Consider the following 23,780-nt stretch of genomic DNA (forward strand, 5'->3'; position numbering starts at 1 on the left):
GGCAGGGCAGCATGGGAGTTCCGGAGCTCCAGACAGGCATGAGACTAAAATTTTTAACCCTTTTCTTGCATGATAGAAACCTTGCAAATACTGGTCCTCCTGGAGCTGAATGAGAAGAGAGATAAGAGATGAGATAAGAGGGGATGGGCCACGAGGGAAGTGCAGAAGACTCTTGAGTGCGGAGGAGAGATGACGGAGTGGCCTTTTGGCTGGACTTTTCTTGTGTGGCCATAGATGGAACCATTTTTTTCCTGTGACACAGAGACTGCATTTAGGGGGAGGCAGTGCCTCAGAACCAGGAGGGTCCAGTGTGGGTACCCCTCAGCCCCAGGGGGTGCAAAAAATTTGGGGGGGACAGATGTCCCCAAGGAGAGACTGTGCCTTTTTGGAGTGAGAAAAGGCACCCTTAAAAGACAACCCTAGAAGCAGCTCTGGTCCATGCACAGTGGTGAGAGCACTGGGCATGGAAGGAAGATGTCACGATGGCAAAGGATTTTCTGGGCGGTGCTGAGTGACGTGGGAGCACACGGGGTTTCAGTGTGTTTCCAGGGAAAGCCTATGGTGCGAGAAGGACTCCTCTCCTCTTGATGAATTGAAGATTGAGTATTCTAAAGGGTAGTGCCGGACTGAGAGTTGGTGATTTGGGGGGAATGTATTGCATTGGGAAATTTGGTGGGTGGGAGGAGGAAAATGCTTTTGTAAAGTTTTCGTTTTCCTTGTGGTTCTCTTTTTCTTTTCTTGTAGTTTAGTTAATAAAGTTTTCTTTATTTCTAAGCAGGAGCCTGCTTTGCTTATTCCTGGTCACATCTCACAGTAGACACCAGGGAGAGGGTATTCTCATGGGGGCACTGGCATTGTGCCAGGGTCAAACCATGACACATGGGAAGGTTGAATGGGAAACCCACTTCTGTCCTGGCAGCACGGGTGCATCAGCTCAAGGAGGGAAACAGTAATCAAGGGAGTTCCACTAAAGTGAAGGTACCTCTAGCATGTATGCCCAGGAAAGGGTGGCCCTGCCTGTAGCCAGAGAGAGGCACGGGAAAAACAGATCTTTTGGACGGTGTGGATCTGATGGCCTGGCACATCAGAACCACAAAAATACAATGCCTTAGTTGATACTGGTGCGCAGTGTACCCTGATACCATCGGGGCATGTGGGGGCAGAACCTGTTTCCATTGACGGGGGGATCCCAGTAATTGACGCTGTTGGGAGCTGAGGTGAGCCTGACTGGGAAGGAGTGGCTCCTTCCCAGAAACATCCTGTGGTGACTGGCCCAGAGGCCCCATGTATTCTGGGCATAGACTTCCTCTGAAATGGCTTTACAAAGACCCAAAGGGACTCAGGTGGGCTTTTGGAATAGCTGCTGTAGAGCCAGAGATCATAAAACAGTTGAACACCTTGCCTGGACTATCAGAAAACCCATCTGCAGTAGGACTCCTGGGGGTAGAACAGCAACAAATACCAATTGCCACCTTGACAGTGCACTGCCGGTGGTATTGGATGAATTGGGATGCCATGATCCCCATCCACAAAATGATCCATGAGCTGGAGTGCCAAGGGGTGGTCAGCCAAACCCACTCACCCTTCAACAGCCCCATCTGCAGTAAAGTGGTTTGCCACCATTGGCATTGCTAATGCATTTTTTTCCATTTCTCTGGCAGCAGAATGCAGGCCTCAGTTTGCTTTCACCTGGGGGGGTGTGCAGTACACCTGGGACTGACTGCCCGAGGGGTGGAAGCACAGTCCCACCATCTGCCATGGACTGATCCAGGCTGCACTGGAAAAGGGTGAAGCTCCAGAACAGCTGCAGTACATCAATGACATCATTGTGTGGGGGAAGATGGCAGCAAAAGTGTTCGAGAAAGGAGAGAAAATCATCCAGAATCATCCCCATTCCACACCTGCTGTGCACTGCCCACTTTTGTTTCTGTCCAGGCACCGCCCCTTTTCCACACCCCATTCATTGCCTGCCCCTTCCCACGCTCCTATTCCAGCCCCCCAGGCCTCTCATCTCCCCATCGGCCATCACTCACTGGGCCCCGCCCCATTTCCCACAGTCCCATTTCTAACTCTTTTCAATCCCTGCCCCCTCCCTGCTCCGTCGCTCCCCACTGGCCGCCCCGAGCAGTCCTCCCCCTCTATGGGCATGACTACAAGACCAATTGGCATTTATTGAATGGCTCCAGGCAGGGTTTTGGAGCCAGCCTGGCCCTGGCAGGGCCCAGTGCAGGCTGGGGATTTGGGGGAGGCCAAGGGGTGTCCTGACACTCTGGGTGGGGCTCATGGATCAGGGTGGTGCCAGCACTTTGGGGGGACAGTGAATGGGGGGGCAGTGAAGGAGGGGTCCCAGTGCATGGGGGAGTAATGAGCCTTAATTGGTCTTATCCTAGGGCAAGCTATGACAGCCCCAGAGCTCAGCCCCCAAGGGGACTGAGTGCCAGAGGCCAGCTCTCTCAGACCAAGGCCGCAGGTCAGCCCCTAGCAAGCAGGGGGATATTCAGCTCTTATAGTGATTAGCCAGCTCTTATGATTTCAGCTTTGCTTGCTAGGTAGCTTGCCCTTGGCTTGAGGCTCCAGCAGACGGTAGAGAGAGGAGAAGGAGAAGACACCGGCTGTTCCACTAGTATGGCTTTATTGGAGGGGTCCGTGAAGGGTCTCAGCACTTCTTCTTCTAAGTTAGTAGGGGTACAGTATGCTACTTTTATAGCCTTGGCCCAGTTCCAGTCTTGACCAATGGCAAAGGTTAGAGGGACCATAAGTGACCAATAGTAGGGTTAACAAGATATTGCCTTACATGGTTTTAGGGATAGGTTATAGGGCGGATGTCCCTGGAGTCAGGAAGCTTCTTTGCTGCTCTGTCAGCAGTTCTATTATTCAGATTCTCCACGGGGCCCTGGCTAAAGCTGTGCGTTTCACCACAGGGAAGGCCCTGGTAAATTCAGGGTTGTCACTGGTGATAATGGGGTGCAGCCATGATATTTTCTGAAAAACCCTTTCCTTAGGATTTTTTCTCCTGAGTAGTTGAGAGGCCTCAGAAACAAAATGTAAACAATGGTTATCTGCTGCTGTGAAATGCAACAGGTGCATCTGTGATTGGTGTCATGTCGTTGTTTCTAATTAATGGCCAATCACAGCCCAGCTGTCCGGACTGTCTTGGTGAGTCACAAGCCTTTGTTATTCATTCTTTTTCTATTCTTAGCTGGCCTTCTGATGAAATCCTTCCTTCTATTCTTTAATATGGTTTTAATATTATATATATAGCATAAAATAATAAATCAGCCTTCTGAAACACGGAGTCAGCATCCTCTGCTCTTCCCTCATCTGAAGACCCCTGCGAACACTGTCACAATGGGGGGTCCCGGTGATAACAGGGCGGGGGCAACAGGACTGAGCCCCAAGGGACCAATATGATACCATTAAAAAGGCTCTGCAGTGGACAAAAAACCTAGATAGATTATATTGTACTAACAAGTAGATACAAGGAATTAGCAATAATATATATCAATATCAAGCACCATAGCAAATTAATTGTGATCAATTACAATGTGCAAAAGCCAATACAGAAATGCAAAAGCCAATTATTATATTGCCATTTATAACACAGTTCTGCTGCAGCCACAGCGGAAAGCTGCCTCTGCTTCTGCAAGGCACTGAGGGGGGTCATTCACCCCTGACTTGCTACTATGTCCCTGCGTGTCCCTGAGTGCCACCAGAGTGTCCCCAGAGTGTCCCCAGTGACATCACCCCAGGAATTCCCTCCAAGAATATAAATGAAAATTCGCAGAAAATTCCCCACTTTTGTCCCAAATCCTGTGTGGAGAGGAGGGAGGGCACAGATGACATAAGCGATGTCCCCAGTGATGTCACCACCCCCAATGACATCACAGCGGTGACATCCCTGTCCCTGCAGCAGATTTGGGATGTCCTCCATGGCTTTTTGGCACTGCTCGGCCACCGTGCTGCTGCTGGGGCCACCATAGGGACTGAAGAGGAGGTTGTGGATGTCCCCAAGTGTCCCCAGCAGGTGATGCATGAACAGGCGAGTGCTGGCCTCCCACAGCTGCTCAGCCTCAGCCACGGGGGCCTCCAAGGCCTTGGAGACATTGTGGGACGCCTCCTTTGTCCCCTCCAGGGTAGCCTCAATGTCCCCGAGCAGGTGCCGCATTTTCCAGGGGTACCCTGTGGCTTTGTCATACGCGGTCACCAAGCATTCCAGTGGACCCAGGGCCACACTCGCCCACTGTCCCCTCCTGGTGGCTGCCCTTGCCTGGCTGGCGGCCAATATGGCCTCTCTCATGGCCTTGGTGGCTGCCACCACCTCAATGGTGGCCACTGCCACATGGGCCTTGTGTGCAGTCACTGCCAAGGCCAAGTCCTTCATGGCCAGAAACACTGGCGGCCGCTGGGCCATGGCCACCAGAGTGTGCATTGACATCCCTGGGCGGGTGGCCTTGTCCCACGGGTCCCCAGCCTGGGCAGTGGTGGTGGCTGCAGCACCGGCCTCAGCAGTGTCCATGTCCCTGCAGGTGTCACGGAGCTCAGCGGCCTCCCTGGCCAGCTGGACCCAGCTGTCCATGAGCATGGCCACCAAGTCCCGCCAGACACCGGCCCAGAAGACCTGTGGGTTGATGTTGCAGAACTTGAGGTCTTTCAGGGACCAGGCCAGAGTGAGGACATTGAATCTGCCCAGGGAGTTGACATCGCCATGGTCCAGGGTCTAACAGAGGTGCCAGGTGAAGTTCCTCAGGGCTCCGTGCAGGGACTTTGGGTACACACGCCGCCACACACACTTGTATGGCCTGGTCACTGTGGCCGCCACCTTGCCCAGGGTTGCCACCACATCCACCAGTGGCTCTAGCAGCTGGGGAGAGGAAAGAGGAGGTGTCAGGGACCCCGTGGCACTTGTGGCCACCTGTGGTGGGCCCCTGTGCCCTCCCAGGGTCCCCTTTGTCCCCTCCTTGGAGGGCTCTGCTGTCCCTTCTATCCCTTTGTCACCTCCTCGTCCCCTCTGCCAATCCCCCTGCCAGGCCATTCATCCTCTCTGCCGTCTCCCTGCCACCCTTGGTCCCCTCCACTCCTCTGTCACCTGCCCCCATCCTGCCACACGCTCCTGTGCCCTTTGTGACCCTCTGTCCCCCCTGCCCCCTCCCCCCACCCCCTGTGTCCACTCTGCCACCTCCTTGCCGGAATTGTCACACCTTGCAGGGGTCCATGGCCGCTGGGGACACACTGGGGACACTCTAGGGACACTCCAGGGACACTCCAGGGGTCGAACACGGCCAGGGTGGCGCTGGCTGAGTCCAGCAACACTGCGGGGACATGGGGACACTGGGCAGGTGGCACCAGGGGCACAGCATTGCCACCAGTTCCAGCCCAGCGCTGCTGGTTCTGTCCCTCTGTCACCATAGACTTGACCTCACCAGAAAACCTTTTTCATAGGGGCCTTGATCAGCCATTCCAAAACCAAATACTGGACATATGTCAACTCCCAAGGTGGACTGAAGACCCTGCATGGGTCGACCAACGGCCCTTATGAAAAGAACGTCTACTAAATTTAAAACAGCTTGGAAGGGCAAATGGCCTTAGGCCATATCTGTCCATCTTCTAGCCCCAGGAACACCAATATTCTGTATACCCAAGCAAAACGGCAAGTGGTGAGCTATAATTGGGCAGTAAATGCACTTATTGAAGCTATGGGTGCTCTTCCATCAGCTACAATGATGCCATTCAATTGGCCCTTAGTAATGTTAGACCTAAAGATTGTTATTTCACCATACCTTTACACCCTGATTGTCCAGGGAAGGGGACCAGGACACCAGATGGTTCATCACAGGTCCAGTTTATTGAAGAAAGCATCAAACACTTATACAGCAAATCATTAGCTTATGAATATTCTGTAAGCCAAGCGATCTATTGGTTAAACCATACCATTAACTCTTCCTCATTCCTTAGGGGTTACATCTTTCTTTTCTCATGTCTCTTTCACTATTTGTTATCGTACTACAGCTAGGCCCAAGGACACACTATCTAGCAGTTGCAGAACTTGGAATTAGCCATGGCTTTGTACTTCTCCAGTCTCTGGTCAGCTAAATTTCCCAACACCTGATGATGCGCCTCTGTTTGCCTTTTCTGTGCCTACCTCCAAGCACGCAGAACCAACGAAGAGATTTCATTAGACCCTGTTGCCACAAGGCATGTGTAACATCCCAATCACATGCCAAAGGATAGTCCATCTTGCCCTGCCGCCTGTCATAAATTTCCTGCTGCAATCATATATCATTATATGGATGACATTTCACTTGCAGCCCATGATCAATCCATCCTATGTTCCGTTCAGGTAACTGTCATGCAGGCAATTCAAAATGCAGGAATCATCGTGGCGCCTGAAAAGGTGCAGTGTGAGTCCCCGTGGCATTATCTGGGGTAGAGAGTTACTCAACACACTATCAGCCCTCAGCCTTTGAGGCTTTGTGTTAAAGTCACCCTCACTTTAAATGAATTACAGAAACTGCTGGGTTCTTTGAATTGGCTGCATCCTGTTTTGGGTACATCCACAGAACTTTCACATCCTTTGTTTGGCTTACTCAGAGGAAACCTCCACCTGCATTCGCTTTGACAGCTTACCCCAGAAACTAGAAGTGCCCTTGCACACTGTGCTCAAGCAATAGAAAACCAACAGAACTGGAGAGGGGATCCTGATAAATCTGTGTACCTTGCCATAATTGCTAAAAAATTTCAACATTTTGCTGTTCTGTTTTGATTGTTTGCTAATGATAAAGACTGTTTGCATGTGTTAGAATGGTTATTCTTACCTCACATAGCAACAAAACCTGTGTGGACTGTTAATGTTCTCTTATTTAGTTCAGAAGGGTAGAAACGGATTGCAAACTCTCAATGGCCAGGATCATCATGCCATCAACGTACTTGCAAGTAAAGAAGACTCTGACAGCAACTAACTTCCAAATTGTGCTTGCAGGTTTTTCTGGACAATTATCTATCCATTATCCCTCACATCGTTTATGGACAGAGATGGGTAACCTCCCCCTGCACTCAAAGCATCACTGCAGCATGACCCCTGTCAACAGACCAGGTGTTTTTACAGATGCATCCAGCAAATCCAACAAAGGTGCAGGGGTTTGGCATGGAGGTGACTCTCTCCAGTGGCATAAAAGGGTGTTAATGTTAAAGGATGCCTCGATGCACATTTTAGAATTGGCTGCTATCTGCTATGCCCTTCAGTGATTTTCACAGGAACCACTTAACACCATAACTGATTCCTTGTATGCTGCCAATGTTGTATTCCATTGACAATTTTCCTATTAACATGCTTTCCTATTAAAGCATGTTAATAACTATCTTTTGTTTACAGAGTTAAGAACATTGTGGACTTTAATTAACAGCCAGCTGCATGATTTTCATGTCTTGCATGTTCGCTCCCACACAGGTTCACCTGGCCCTATTGCAGAAGGTAATAACTATGCAGATGTCATTGTCGTGACAGGTGTGGTACCAAATACTGATAAGTTTTCTCCTCGAGCCAGGTCTCATGAGCTCTTAGAGGACTTATCACAGCTGAGATAGCCCAGCTACTTCAAATGGCATAAAATTAGCAGGATGACTTTTGAGGTAGTGTTGGAAACAGGAAAGTTTTAATAAAAGGAAAATAACAAAGCTCTTTTCAGAGAAAACCTGAGCCAGGAGCAAGAGGTTCTTGCTCCTGCTAAAAACACCCCACAAAAACAATGATTTCTTTTGTTCTCTTCTTTTTCTAGTGAATTACTTAGGCGGGACTTTTTAGCTTCTATCCAATTGGGTAGCCTTAGGTTTGAGATGAAGTCCCAAAGGTCCTGTGAAGTGTCTTTTTACCAAATTGAGGAGAGAAACTTCTGGGTTTTTTCCTTTTTAAGGAGATAAAGGATAATTTGGTCACTCTTTCAACAGGGGGAACATTCCTACAAAATACTTTTGCACAGGCCAAGCTATGTCACAACTTTTTTACACCAGCATGCTTATTGTCTTCACAAGCAATTTCAAATAACTTCCTCACAAGCCCATGATATCCTGTTGTCTTGTCCCTCCTGTCATGAGGTTGATCCTGCTCCTTTAGCAGAAGGCACTGAGCCCTGAGGTTTAACTCCTAACTCCATTTGCAAATTGATGTCACCCCTATCCCAGACTTTGGTTGCTTAAAATATGTTCACGTTTCCATTGACACCTATTCTCATTTTCTAAAAGCAACTTCTTACACCAGAGAGAAGGCTTGTGATGCTCACCTGTTTTGCCACTCTGGGCCTTCCTGACACCATCAAAATGGACCATGGACCTGCCTACACCTCAGAGAGAGTTTGTAACTTCTTGCAGCCATGGGGTGTGCCTCACAGTACTGGCATTTCCCGCTCTCTCTCAGGATAAACTGTTGTCAAGTGTGCCCATAGGACCCTAAAAACCATGCTTGAAAAACAAAAAGAGGGGGAGTTGGGGTACCCTCACAACAGAGTAGCTAAAGCCCTATATGTCTTCAGTTTTTTAAACTGGGATAAGATGGGACAGACTGCATGTGACAGACAGCATTCCTTCAGCACAAAGGCTCATCTAAGACCTCCAGTTCTGGTGAAGGACTTACTGGCTGGACAATGGAAAGGAGCCCTGGACTTACTGACGTGGGGAAGGGGCTGGGCCTGTGTCTCCACAGTGTCTCCATGTGGAGTGGGATCCATCACAGTGTGCAGCCTTTTGTCTCACTGTCCTGATCCCATGTGTATATAGTTGCTATGTTATAGGTATATGTTACTATTTTTAAAAAGTTGTTAAAGTTATTATTGTTATCACTGTAATTAATGTTTTAGGAGTTGTTTAGGTTTTTCTTAGTATGTTTTCATTGCCTAAAAAAAAGGAAGGGCGTTATGTGGAGTATGGGGTGATATTTCCTAAAGTTGTTAAGGCTTGTGCCCACAGAAGGCCCTGTGGGGAAGGCACAGCTGCAGGCTGGACGGTTGGAGGTTGGTTGGGGGGTGAGAGGCAGTTATGAGGAGGAATGCACAGACAGCACATGAAAGGGAAACTGGTTGGGTGATAGGACCTGTGGACAGCAGACTGCAGCTGAGCCAGCCAATGGGTGCCCTTCTTCTGTTGAGTTCTGGTTTTGTCAGGTTCAGAGTAAAGCTATAAAAGGAGGGTGATTTCTACAATAAAGTGATCTCCTTCAGATGCACAAGGGCATCTGTGTCTCTTTATTCCCCATTGCTACACCTCAGTATTGTGTGAAAATGTGAATGGGAAATGAGGAGAGTGGGAAGTGAATGTTTATGTCCTGTGTCTTGTGTGGCTGATAGGTATAGCTGCTGAGTGAATGAGATGTACTGCAGTACAAAACAAACAAGGAGCTTCGAGCTGAGTTTCCTCTTTTCGGGTGACCGAGACAGCCAGAAAAAGCAAAGTGTTTGTTTTGCATATGAATAAAAATTTTAATAAAGATTTTGTGTTGTCTGTATGAATGTAATTTTATGTTTCAGTTGTGGACTGGGATGTGATCCTTGGGTATGGTGTAAGTGTAAAATCTGTGATGAGAGGTGGCATTGCACAGGCACACTAAAGAGTGCCTGGGGCCGGGAGTGGGAAAAAGTGGAACTCTGAGCCAGGAATTGGGCATTACATTTTTAAAAATTTCTGTAGGAAATAGTGTGTGGGAAAACTGCACTTAGTTCCACGAGGCTGAACAGTACCTGAGGACTGGGAAAATATATGTGAAATGTGTAGAATCAGATTTGTTTTGAAGTTAAGAAAGAAGGGAAAAAAAGGTGTGGGGACAGTGCCGGGATAAGCTGAGAAAATGGGACACAAAGCAAACAAGGAGAAAATCCCCAGGGAAAAGGGGAGCCGGGAAACATTAATGGATATACATCCAAACAGCCTCCTAGGGATAAAAATGGCATGGTGGCTACATAACCCTGACAAAAAGAATGCAAATAAAATCAAAATGATTGATTACTATATGATGAAATGGACTCATCAGGAGACAAGATCTGATCATTTATCATTGATCTGATCTGGCCAAAATAGAGTTCCTTTGAAGGGTGGATGTGCCAAACTTTGAATATGCATGTGAATGCCAAAGAACCAGTCAGTCAGGAAAAAACAGATTCTGCTGCCAGTTGGAAGGGTGAGGCTTCCCTGAGATAGGTGAACACATTTAAATTAAAAGAAACTGAAAATTGAGACCTTAGAGTATCTGTCCCCTCCATATCTGCCAGCATTTTATGCACCCCCTTGATGGACCCAGCCAGAATTCCTGGGACAGAGCAGTCCAGCGAGAGGAACGGAAAAATGAGAACCAAGCAGTGGCACTAAACCCCCTCCTAGAAGTGCCACTGGGAGGGGCACATGGGGAATTGGGTTGAATATGGAAGTCAGAGGCTGTGTCTCCTGGGGTCAAAATATCAACAAGAGCCCTTGATAAATTTCAAATTAGGCCCTCAGGAGGAACAATTTGAATTTTTAGTAGACACAGGGGCTTAGAGGACATGTTTATAGAATTCCAAGAGGATGCAAAAGAAAGCCAAAATACAGTTCAGGTAGTAGGGGCAAATGGAGAAGGATATGAAGCACCTGTTATAAAACATGTAATATTTGAAGGAACAAACAAATTAGGAATGAGGGATGTTTTATTCGTATGGGAGAAAGGATATAATCTGATGGGAAGGGATTTGCAAGTGCAGTTAGGTATCGGGGTACTTCCAGAGGAAGAGAAAATGGCAGTCAAACTCTGGGGGGCCCCAGGGGGTAGAGCCAGCCAGGCCCCAGCAAGGCCCAATGCGGGCCAGGGGCTCCGGAGAACCGAGGGGGAAGTGGCTGGAAGCGTTCTGGGGGATGTTGTGAAGAAGGGAGGCAGCAAAGGGGGGGATCCTGGTGTGTTACTCCAGGAATTACCCCAGGATTTGGGGCAATTCTAATGAAAATTCTCAGAAAACTCCCCAAATGTGTCTAAAATCCCACACAGGGAGGGGAGACAAGACAAGTGACACCAGCGATGTCCCTGATGATGTCACTGCCCTGATGATGTCACAGTGCTGTCATCACTGTTCCCGCAGCAGCTTTTGGATGTCTTCAGTGGCTTTTTGGTACCACTCGGCCACTGCACAGCCACCAAGGCCACCGGGGCCACTGGGGGGACTCAGAAGGAGCCTGCAGATGTCCCCAGGTGTTCTCAGCAGATGACACGTGGCCAGGCGGCTGCTGGACTCCCACAGCCACTTGGCCTTGGCCACTGCAGCAACCAAGGCCTCAGGGACATCGGGGGATGTCTGATTTGTCCCCTTCAGGGCCAGCCTTGATGTCCTCAAACTAGTGCCGCAGCTCCCGGGGAAACACGGTGGCTTCATCACAGGCAGCTGCCAAGCGCTCCAGCAGCCCCAGGGCCGCCTCCGCCCTCTGTCCCTCCTGGTGGCCACCTTTGCCTGGCTGCTGGCCGCCATGGCCTCTCCCACGGCCTTGGTGGCTGCCTCTTTCTCCATGGCGGAGGCTGCGACCCGGGCCTCAAGCGCAGCAACCGCTGGGGTCACCTCCTCCTTGGCCAGGGCCACCAGCGGCTGCTGTGCTGCGGCCACCCGGTTGTGGATTGATGTCCCCTAGCAGGTGGCCTTGTCTTGCAGGTCCCCAGCCAGGGCAGTGGCCATGGCCGCAGTGGTGGCCTCATTAGTGGCCACATCCCTGTGAGACATAAACTTTGAGAAATTTAGAGATTTTAAAGGAGCTGAGGTTTCAGTTAGAGATAAGCTTTATTAGAGTTAATCAAAAAATGGGAAGGCCTTGAGGAACTTAAGAGTTAGTAGTTAATTAATAATTGATTGCTTGTCAACATACTGTTTGGTTCCACGCTGCCAATCTGATCAAAATCCTCCGCAGTCTGCGTTGCTGCGCCCACCCGCAGCTGTGGCGTGGCTAGTAAATAAGTTCATGTGGCTTTCCAGGTTTCTTGCTCTTGTCGAGCTTTTTGCAGAGCCTGGATAACTCCGCCCCACGATTTTAGGGCTTTCCCTGAGCCTGAGGACATGGTGTCCTCCGCCAGAGCCTTTGTACAATTATCCCAAGCCTCTGGATGGAGGATATCTATTGGGCTTTCTATGGACCCAAGCTTAATCAGTCTCGGAAATGCAAGACATAGGTCTTTAAGCTTACACTCAATACCCCATTGCGCATGCATCTGACTTACAACCTTCGCTAAGGCTTCCATGGTCCACACGGGTCCGGGGGTGTCCCCCCCGCTGCTGACGGTCCTGCCACTGCAGCCGCTGTTTCTCGTCCAGGCGAATCCCATTACCCGAGCTCCCTCCCAGGTATCGGCACCAGTTGTTGCCTTCTGATATAAGGCAAAGCGACCTGGTTTTGAGGAGCAGCACGGCGACCCAAACTCACCAGGGTCGCTCAGGCCAAAGAGCACACAGACACCAATGTGGTAGATGGTCAAAGGCCTTTATTATCTCTTCTCGTGGAGTTTTATAGTCTAAGGGGTCTCTCTATGTCAGAGGGGGGGTCTGCAATACCATCTATGGTTAGTAAGGAGTGAAAAGTTACCAGCATTACTATCGTTAGGTGGGCTACATTCCTAGTTACATTCCTAGGGTGGTCTCTTATCTCAGGGGATTAGGGGAAAAGGAATCCTGCCGCTTTCCATCACATTGCGTGATCTTCCGATCGCCTGTCCCTATCTACCACACTAGACCGGGATTGTCGCACCTCTTGGGGCTCCATGGCCGCTGGGGACACTGTGGGGATGCCTTGGGGACGCTGGGAACACTCCAGGAGTGCTGGCAGAGGGAGGTGACACTCCCAGGAGACACTCTGAACACAGGCAGGGAGGTGGGGGGGCGGGGGGGGAGGCAGGGAGAGGTGATGTCACCCCTGGCCCCGCCCACTGCCCCTCCCTTGAGGGGCCATCGTGGGTCCCAAATGTGCCCCCAATGTTCCCAAAAGGATCCCAATGTCCCCTGAGTGTCCCCAACAGTGCCCAAGTGTTCCCAAAATGTCCTCTTGGGACAATGGGGACACACTGGGTTCATGTGGGGACACTGTGGGGACATGGGAGTCACCACAGAGGTGGCACCAGGGACAGTGCAGTGGCACCAGTTCAATTCCTGTGCCACCAGCCCAGTGTCCCCACTTCCATTCCAGTGCTCTCAGTGTCATCCCAGTGTTCCCACTGCCAGCCCTGTGCCACCATCTCTCATTGTCCCCATACCAATGTCACCATTCCAGTGTCCCCAGTTCCATCCCAGTGTTCCCTCCAATGTGTCAGTTCAATCCCTGTGTCCGCATCCCGGGGCATGGGAAGGTCTCTACTGGTCTGTAGAGCTCCATACTGGTCTGAACTCGTCTCTACCGGTCTCTACTGGTCTGTACTGGTTTCCTGCATCTCCTGCTCCTCTTTACTGGTCCATACTGGTTTATACTGGTCTGAACTGTTTCATACTGGTCAGGGCAGAGGAAAGTCTCTGTTGGTCTGTAGATATTCATACTGGTTCATACTGGTTCATACTGGTCTGAATTTGATTATACTGGTCCATACCAATCTGAACTGGTCCCCACTGCTCTGAACAGGTCCATACTGCTCTATACTGGCTCATACTGGTCTATACTGGGCATGGCAGGGGAGAGTCCCACCTGCTCTATAGAGTCTCATACTGGTCAATACTGGTCTGAACTGGTCTATACTCGTCAGCATAGGGAAAAGTGTCTACTGCTCTGTAGATATTCATACTGGTTTATACTGGTCTGTATTGGTTTATACTGGTCTGAACTGGTCTATATTGGTCTAAACTGTTCAGGGCAGGGGTGTCACAGTGCAACCAGTCTGAAGCTGCCCCCCTGATTCAACCAGCCTAGAAGCAAACAAGTCCCTGAGTGAAGAAGGATAGGTTGGATTCAGTTCTATACAAGGACCCTCAGCCAATGTCATTCAGCCCTAAATGCAGACCTATCATTGGCCAGGGAGCTGGACGGTGCTAAGACCCCAACCAATCACATGTGTAAGCGAGGGAAATGTGGAGCTCCTGTAAAAGGAGCTGCGAGAATAAACCTGAGGCTGTTTGTCACAAGGACCTTGGAGAGTTGGGCTGTTTGTATGTCGCCGATGAACGGCCCCCACCGTGATACGCAGTGATCCACAAAGTGATGCGACTCAGCCATTTTCTGTGTGCAGAGCAGGGGAGACTCAACCGTGTAGGAGCCGGGAAAAGTTGGTAAGGCAAGAAACCCAGACAGTGAAGGAGCTGAGAACTGACAGTAAGGCTAAAAAACTGAGTGGTGTAGGAGTCAGAGAAAGAAAAAAGCTGAAAAATTGAAGGAAAATCTCACGAAAGAAAGAGGCAGATTAACCTCCACAGAGGAACAACCAGTCATGAAGGTATGAACTTTTATTTTACTTCAACGAGGAGAAAAGTATGATCAACAAGCTCTGAAAGCCACTATGGATGTTATAAAATTTTGATGTTTATTTCAAACGCTCCTACTCTCACATTTCTCTGATGTTTTCCAATAAAATCACAGCATAACCTGGAAAGCCAAGAGCACGTTGGAAGCAGAAGATTGTCAATGGTAAGACAATCTGCCCATCACCTTATTCCAAGACTCAAATATTTACAACCCATGAATAGTAATGTGTGTGGTTTTAATTGAATTAGTTTTGAGTTGAATTGTTTACTGTTTGTAGTGTTAAGTTGGAACTTTGTAACTTCTAAACATTAAGTCTGTGACATGCTAACCTAAAGAATTGTAATGCTGGTGGTTTTGCCTGACAGCTTGTGGATGTGAATGTCACAACCCCAGTGATACATGAGGTACATCACTAGCTGTGGGAGACTGGGCTTGCTGAGTTGGGTGGAAAAAGCCTTATTCAACTAGGCTCCTAATTTAATTTTTTAGTCTAACCAAGAGGGTGAGTTGTCACATTGCAGCTGAGCTCAAGCTGCCCCCTAAACTCAACCAGCCCAGAAGAAAACAAGTCCCTGGATAAGGCAGGGATAGGTTGGAGTCAAACCCAAGCAAAGACTTCAGCCAACCCTGTTCAGGTTTAGATGCAGATACAGCACTGGCCAGAGAGCAGGGCAGAGAGAGAACCCATCCCATCAGCTGTCTTAAGCCAGGAGATTCAAACCCCCTATATAAAGAGGGTCCGAACAATAAATGAGGCAGTTTGTCACAAGGACCTTTGAGAGTTCGAGTTGTTTCTGTGCCTCCAATGAATGATTCCCATCACAACACATATGAGTGTAACTTTGTGTTTCAGTTGTGGAGTGGGATGTGATCCTTGGATATGGTGTGAGTGTAAAATCTGTCATGAGAGGTGGCACTGCACAGCAACACTAAAGAGTGCCTGGGGCCAGGAGTGGGAAAGAGTGGAATAGAGAGCCAGGAACTGGGCATTAATTTTTTTTTAATTACTGTAGGAAATAGTGTGTGGGAAAGTAGCATTTGCTTCCAGGAACCTGAACAGTACCTGAGAAGGACTGGGATAATACACGTGAAAGGCAGAGAGTCAGATTTGCTTGGAAATTAAGAAAGATGGAAAAAACAAAGGTGTGGGGACAGTGCTGGGATAAGCTGAGAAAATGGGACACAAAGCAAACAAGGAGAAAACCCCCAGGGGAAAGTGGAGCAGGGAAACATCCATGGATACACCTCCAAACAGCCTCCTAGGGATAAAAATGGCATGGTGGCTACATAACCCTGGCACAAAGAATGAAAACAGAATCAAAATGATACATTATTATATGAGAAAATAGACTAAACAGGAGATAAGATCTGATCATTTATCATTGATCTGATCTGGCCAAAATAGAGTTCCTTTGAGGGGTGGATGTGCCAAACTTTGAATATTCATGCGAATGCCAAAGAACCAGTCAGTCAGGAAAAAACAGATTCTGCTGCCAGTTGGAAAGGCAAGGTTTTCCTGGGGGAGGCAAACACATTTAAATTAAAAGACATTAAAACCTGGGACCCCTTAGAGCATCTGTCCCCTCCATATCTGCCAGCACTTGATGCACCCCCTGATGGACCCAGCCAGGATACCTGGGGCAGAGCAGTCCAGCGAGGGGAATGGAAAAAATGAGAACCAAGCAGTGGCACTAAACCCCCTCTGGGAAGTGCCATTGGGTGGGGCACACAGGCAATCGGGTTTGTCACTGCCCCACTTAATTCCTCCAAAGTGAGAGCATTTAAAAAGGAAATAAAAGTTCTATGTGAAGATCTGATTGGATTAGAAGAACAAGTAGACCAATTTTGGGACCCAATGTTTATAACTGGGACAAAGTGGAATCCAGAATTAACCTTTTGTTTACACCTGAGGAAATAAAAATGATCCGACTAGTGGGGATGTGGATTTGGGAAAGGCACCCTGCACAACATAGACCCCATGGGGAGCAGAAAATGCCCCTGCAATGCCCTGATTGGGACCACCATAATCCCGGGGAAAGGTAAAACATGGAAGATTATAGAGCATTAATTATCAGGGGAATTAGGGAGGCTGCTCCACCAACTCAGAACAATCATAGGGCATTTGCTGAACAACAAAAGAAGGATGAGACTCCAACTGAATGGCTGGAGAAGCTAAAAAGAAATACAAGACAATACTCAGGTATAGACTGATACAATAGCTGGACAAGCTTTATTGAAAATAACATTTGTCATGAATGCTTGGCTGGATATAAGGAAAAGCTGCAAGACTGGGGGAATGGCAGGATAAGGGATTGAATGACCTGTTGAAGGAAGCCCAAAAGGTCAATGTACGGAGGGAGGGATGATGAGAAAGCCAAGGGGAAAGCAAAGATAATGGAGCCACTATTGATGAGGGGAACCCGCGTGCAAGGAGCCACCCCCAGAGGGAAGTGAGACCCTGTCAGGGCAAGGCAAACGGGACCAGGGGGAGGAGAATGGGACAGAGCTCCCTGGGGCAGAGGCCCTAAAAGGGAAAAGGGCAATTGAACAGCTGAGGCCCAATCTGTCACCAGCACAGGGAAATTGGGCATTGGAGGTGAAACTGCCCAGGGAGGGAAAGGGACCTGAAGGTTTTTGAGGAGGCTTGAGAAACGGTCTTCTGTACCCATGGTGGAAAGCTGCTTCATTCATCCCCCCAACCCACCGCTGAGTGGCCCTGAGTGGCCTCAGAGTGTCCCAAGAGCGACCCCAGTGACATGACCCCAGGAATTCCCGTCAGGATTTGGGGCAAATGTAATGAAAATTCCCAGAAAATTCCCCAAACTCGTCTCAAATCTCTGGCAGGGAGGAGGGAGTGGACAGGTGACACCAGTGATGTCCCCAGTGATTTCACCACCCTTGATGGCATCACAGTGGTGACATCACTGTCCCCGCAGCAGCGTTGGGATGTCCTCGATGGCTTTTTGGCACTGCTTGGCCACTGCACGGCCACTGAGGCCACCAGGGCCACCAGGGGTACTCAAGAGAAGCCTGCGGATGTCCCCAAGTGTTCCCAGCAGGTGACATGTGGCCAGGTGGGCGCTGGCCTCCCACAGCCGCTCGACCTTGGCCACTACAGCCACCAAGGCCTCGGGGACATCAGGGGATGCCTCATTTGTCTCCTTCAGGGCGGCCTCGATGTCCCTGAGCCAACACTGCAGCTCACGGGGGAACGCGGTGGCTTTGTCACACGCAGCCACCAAGCGCTCCAGCAGCCCCAGGGCTGCTTCTGCTCGCTCTCCCCTCCTGGTGGCCGCCCCCCCCTTGCTTCTGGCCACCATGGCATCTTCCATGGCCTTGGAGGCTGCCTCCATCTCTTTGCTGGCGGCCGCCAGCCGGGCCTCGTGCGCTGCCTCTGCCGAGGCCATCTTCTCCTTGTCCAGGGCCAGCGGCAGCTGCCTGGCCTCAGCCACCAGGTTGTCCAGAGCTTTCCCCAACCGGTGGCCTTGTCCTGCAGGTCTCCAGCCAGGGCGCTGCTGGTGCCCGCAGTGGTGGCCTCGGCAGTGGCCGCATCCCTGCAGGCGTCACGGAGCTCGGTGGCCTCTCGGGCCAGCCGGGCCCAGCTGTCCTCAAGTGTAGCCACCGGGTCCCACCAGGCACTGGCTGCGGCTGTCACATGGGCCCAGGTGGCCCCCAGGTTGGCCCTAAAGGCATCCAGGGCCTGGCCCAGGGAGGCAACACCGGGGCGCTTCAGGGTGTTACCTCCCTGGTCCAGGGTGTCCCAGAGGTGATCGATGAAGGTCCCCAGGGCCGTGTACAGGGCTTCTGGGTGCATGCTCAGCAGCACATCCCTGTATGGTCCGGCCACAGTGGCTGCCAGCTCACCAAGTGTGGCCACCACATCCACCAGTGCCTCCAGCAGCTGTGGAGGGGACAGGGGAGGTGACGGAGACCTCATGGAATTCGTAGCCTCCTGGGATGGCCTCTGTCCCCTCCTGGGGTTCCCCTTTGTCCCCTCCTTGGAGGGCTCTGCTCTCCCCTCTGTCCTTTTGTCACCTCCTCGTCACCTCTGCCACCCGCGCCACCCTCCATTTGTTCCCCCCTGCCACTCTCGGTCCCCTCCACCCCTCTGTCACCTGCCCTAGTCCTGCCACACCCCTGTTCCCTTTGCAATCCCCTGTCCCCTCTCCCTCCCACCCCCCACACCACACCTGGATTGCCGTACCTCACGGGGCTCCATGGCCTCAGGGGACAGGATCGGGGGACGCCCGGGGGACACTTGGGTGACACACAGGAACGTTGCACGGCGGCAGTAAACAGGAAGAGGTGACGTCACACCCCTGGCCCCGCCCCCCCCACCTGCGGGGTGCCCGATGTCCCCTTGACGCACCTCCATGTCCCCTCAGGGTCCCCACATGGCCCTAGTGTCCCCTGAGTGTCTCCAACAGGACCCCAATGTCCCCTCAGGGTCCTCAACAGGGCCCTGTTGTCCCCCAACACACCCCCAGTATCCCCTAAGTGACCCAACAGGGACTCAATGTCTTCCCTGATGTCCCCAACAGGAGCCCAATGTCCCCAGCATCCCCTCAGGGCACCCAACAGAGCCCAGATATCCCCCCCAGTGTCCCCAACGTGACCCTGATGTCCCCTGAGTGTCCCCAACAGGCCTTGATGTCCCCGCCCTGTCCCCAGCAGGGCCCAAATGTAGCCCGGTGTCCTGCTGGGGACACTAGGGGACACTGGGATCCTGTTTTGGATACTGGGGAACATCAGGGACATTGTGGTGACCCAAAACAGGACAGGGGATGTCAGGAAGGCCAGGGGGTCCCCAAGGGAAGGACACAGGGGTGTGTCCAAGGTCCCCAATATCCCTCAGGGTGTCCCCGTGCCCCAGCGGTGACAGTGCCACCCCCACGTCCCCAGCCTGTCCTTCCCCCTGCCCCACCAGCACTCTATGGGCTGCCTCCAGTTTCCGCGTCACCTCCTTGTGACCCTCCCGCCATTTTGCCAAGCACTTTATGATGTCCTTGAGTGCCAGGGCAGTGCTTGGGAAGCCATGTCCCCGTGTCCCCCAGGGTGTCACCTCCCTGTCATGGGTGACAGCATCCACCAATGTCCCCAGCGCCCGCATCACCACCTCCAGCTGCTTCAGCACATCCGCGGTGACCTCATTGGTGTCTGCGGTGGCCTTGGCGCTGGCCCTGGCAGCTGCCACCTGCTGGGCACGGTCATGCAGGCGCTGGGCCATTTCCCGCTGGTGGCCTGCAGCAGTGGCCAGGTGACGCTGTGATGTCCCCAAGTCCCGCCAGGCCACCTGGCAGGACACGGCCACCACAGTCAGGGCCAGCAGCAGTTGACCATCCTCGGTCACCCCCAGGGCGGTGCGGGCTGAGTCCAGGGACACTGCAGGGACATGGGGACACCGGACATGTGGCACCAGGGACACCCAGTGCCACCTGTCTAGTGGCACCAGGACTACCCCGGTGTCACCAGCTCCATCCCAGTGCCACCAGTTCTGTCCCACTGTCACCATCTGAGTGCCACCAGCCCAGCGTCACCAACACAGTTGCAGGACCAGTGTCCTCAGTCCTGTCCCAGTGCCAGCATCTCAGTGTCCCCAGTTCCATCCCAGTGCTTCCAGTTCAATCCCAGCGCTTCAAGTGTCAGGCCAGTGCCACCACCCCATTGTCCCCATACCATTGTCACCATCCCAGTGTTACCAGATCCATCCAAATGTCATCATCCCAGTGTCCCCAGTGTCCCCAGTTCCCTCCCAGTTTCCCCAATCCTGTCCCACTGTCCCCCATCCTGTCCCAGTGTCCCTGTCCCAGTGTTCCCAGTTGTATCCCAGTGTCACCAATTCCATCATTGTGCCACCAGCCCAGTGTCTTCAGTCCTGTCCCAGTGTCACTAGTCACCTCCCACTGTCCCCAGTTCCAGCCCAGTGTCCCAGTCCTGGTGTCAGCAGCCCAGCGCCAACAGGGTTGATCTGGTGTCACCACCCCAGTGTCACCGGTTCCATCCCAGAGCCACCAGTTCCATCCCAGTGTCACCACCCCAGTGTCCCCAGGGCTGTCCCGGTGCGGCCAACCCAGTGTCACCAGTCCTCTCCCAGTGCTACCAGCCCAGAACCACCATCCCAGTGCCCCCAGTTCCATCCCAGTGCTCCCAGTGCCAGTCCAGTGCTCCCGGTTCCAGCGTAGTGCCGCCACCCCATTGTCCCCATACCAATGTCACCATCCCAGTGTCCCCAGTCCCTTCCTGATGTCGCCATCCCAGTGTCCCTTCCCAGTGTTCCCAGTTCCATCCCAGTGCCACCAACCAAGGGAGTCATCCCAGTGTCACCAGTCCCAGCCCAGTGTTACCAGTTCAATCCTACCGTCCCCAGTTTCTCCCCAGTGTCCCCCATTCTGCCCCAGTGTCCCCATCCCAGTGTCACCAGTGCCATCCCAGCTTCCCCAGTCCTGACCCAGTGTTCCCTGTCCCGTCTCATGTCCCTGTCCCAGTATTCCCAGCCATGTCCCAGTGTCACCAGTTCCATCCCAGTGCCACTAGTTCTATCCCACTGTCAGCACCCAATTGTCCCCAGGGCTGCCTCAGTGCCACCAGCCCCGTGTCATCATTCCAGTGTCACCAACCCAGTGTCCCCTGTTCCCACTCCAGTGCCATCACACCCGTGTCATCATTCCAGTGTCACCAACCCAGTGTCCCCTGTTCCCATTCCAGTGCCATCACACCCGTGTCATCATTCCATTGTCACCAACCCAGTGTCCCCTGTTCCCATTCCAGTGCCATCACACCCGTGTCATCATTCCAGTGTCACCAACTCAGTGTCCCCTGTTCCCATCCCAGTGCCACCACACCCGTGTTATCATTCCAGTGTCACCAACTCAGTGTCCCCTGTTCCCATCCCAGTGCCACCACACCCGTGTCGTCATTCCAGTGTCACCAACTCAGTGTCCCCTGTTCCATCCCAGTGCTCCCACTGACAGCCCAGTGCCACCGCCCCATTGTCCCCATACCAATGTCACCATCCCAGTGCCACCGCCCCATTGTCTCCATACCGATGTCACCATCTCAGTGTCACCAGTCCTGTCCCAGTTTCCCCAGTCCTGTCCCAGTGTCCCCATCCCAGTGTAACCAGTTCCATCCCAGTGTCCCCATCCTGGGGCAGGGGAAGGTCTCTATTGGTCGGTAGGGCTCCAAACTGGTCTGAACTGGTCTGTACTGGTTCCCTGCATCCCCTGCTGCCCCATGATGCTCTACACTGGTCCAAACTTGTCTATACTGGTCTGAACTGGCCTATACTGGTCAGGGCAGGGGAAAGTCTCTTTTGGGCTGTAGATATTCATACTGTCCATTCTGGTCTGAACTGTTTTATACTGGTTCATACTGGTCTGAACCGGTCCCCACAGCTCTGTACTGGTCCATACTGGTCTATACTGGTAAGCACAGGAGAAAGTCCCTCCTGGTCTGTAGAATCTCACACTGGTCTGATCTGATCTGAACTGGTCTGAACTGCCTCCCACTGTTCTAAAAAGATGTATACTGATCTGAACTGGTTTATTCTGGCCTAAACTGGTTCATAATGGTCTCTATTGGTCTATGCTCGTCCACGCTACCTCCCACTGCTCTAAACTGCTCCACACTGCTCTATACTGATCACTGCTGGCCTATAATGGTTTATACTGGTCCATACTGGTTTTTTACTCACACACGGTCCCACACAGCACCATCAGCCCCATGGTCAGCCCATGCCCAGCCTGCAGCCAGTGCTGGCACCGCCGTGCCCGTCGCTCCTCGCGTTCCAGCGCCGCTGCCTCCTCCTCAGCCTTGGCCCCGATCTGCCGCAGCCGCTGCTCGTCCTCGTCCCCCAGGGTCCCCAGGGCCTCAGCCGGGGCCACAGCGGCCTCCCGGGCCCCCTGCAACCCCTCCCGGGCCACCCGGGCCTGTCTCAGTGCAGCCTCGGCCTCAGCCAGTGCCGTGGGGATGCTGTCCGGTGTCCCCAAGGCCTCGGCCAGGGCCACCAGGGCCTCCAGGGCCCGGTCCCGTGCGGCCTCTGCTGAGTCCACCTCGGGAGGGAGGGCAGGGGGGGACACCTGGGGACATGAAAGGGGGGTTAGGGGAGGGGGGAGTGGTTTGGGGAGTTCGGGGAGGGAAGTTTGGGGGGTCGCTGGTGGGGTTTGGGCGTTCTGGGCAAGTTTTTGGATGGTCCAGAGGGGTATTCAGGGGTGGCCCGACAGGGTTGGGGTGTCTCAGGTGAGGTTTTTGGGCCGTGGGGGGCCCCAGATGACGTTTGGGGGATCCTGAGGGGGCTTTTGCAGGCCCTTGAAGGGTTTTGAGGGGGGGTCCATATGGGGTTTTGGGGGTCCCAGGTGAACAGGGGGCACAGCACAGGGTAGTCAGGGTGGACAGAGGGGTCAAGAGGGTGCCAGGTGAGGCTCCCAAGAGACTGAAAGGGTCCCCAGGTGAGGTTTTGGAGGTCCCAGGTGAGGTTTCCCAGATATTTGTGGCTTCCCAGTTGAGAATTAAGATTTGGGGTTTCCCAGCTGCCCAGGTGAGGATTTGGGGGAGTCCCAGGGGACCAGGTGAGGATCTCAAGGGACTCCCAGATGAGATCTGGGTGTCCCAGATGCGAATTCACAAGAATTTTGGGTTTCCCAGGTGTCCCAGGTGAGGCTCCAGGGAGGTTTTGGGGTTCCCAGGTACCCAGGTGAGATTCTGGGGTGTTCCACCTGAATCCCCCTAGGAATTTGGGGAGTCCCACCCCCCTTTTCCCCCTCCCCAGCCCCTCTGAACTCCCAAGACTCCAGAACTTTCCAGTTCTCTTTGCCCTCCCAGCTGCAGCCCTGGCCCTGGGGATTCCCAAACTTCACCAAGTCCCCCCAAATCCTCCCAGATCCCCTCGGGTGCCCACTGGGGGTGACCTCGGGGTTTTGGGGTTCCCACCTTGAGCTCCATCCCGGTCTCCATCCAGAGGCTGCGGCCGGAGCTCTGAGGGCAGAGGGCGTCGAGGCTCGGAGGAGGGAGGGCCCCACGCCCTGATCCTCCCCCGAGGGGCAGAACTGGGCCTGCCAGGACCTCAGGGAACCTTTTGGGGCTGGCTTTAACCCCTCGGGGCCTGGATCCATCCATCAGGGCTCCATTTCCCTGCCAGGACCTCAGTGACCCCTCAGGGCCCTGATTTCCCCGGACAGGACCCTGATTTACCCCCATTCATCCTTTCAGGACCCCACTTACCCCTCAGGGCATTCATTTATCCCTCACAAACCATTTCCCCCTCAGGACCCCATTTATCCTTCCAGGACCCCATTTACCCCCTCAGGGCCCATTTACCCCACACAGGGCTCTGATTTCCCCTGCCAGAACCCGGA

The 23,780-nt window shown here is 52.5% G+C and overlaps 1 protein-coding gene and 1 pseudogene across 3 annotated transcripts in view; one reads left to right on the forward strand and one right to left on the reverse strand.

Annotated features, from left to right (window-relative positions):
• Positions 1–23,780, forward strand: part of LOC132085611 (class I histocompatibility antigen, F10 alpha chain-like) — a 777,359-nt gene that overhangs the window by 500,853 nt on the left and 252,726 nt on the right. The window lies entirely within an intron of this gene.
• The window catches only part of LOC132085554 (uncharacterized), a 560,373-nt pseudogene that overhangs the window by 143,182 nt on the left and 393,411 nt on the right, over positions 1–23,780 (reverse strand).

The sequence above is a fragment of the Ammospiza nelsoni genome, chromosome 31, assembly GCF_027579445.1.
Source record: "Ammospiza nelsoni isolate bAmmNel1 chromosome 31, bAmmNel1.pri, whole genome shotgun sequence".
Classification (NCBI taxonomy): domain Eukaryota; kingdom Metazoa; phylum Chordata; class Aves; order Passeriformes; family Passerellidae; genus Ammospiza; species Ammospiza nelsoni.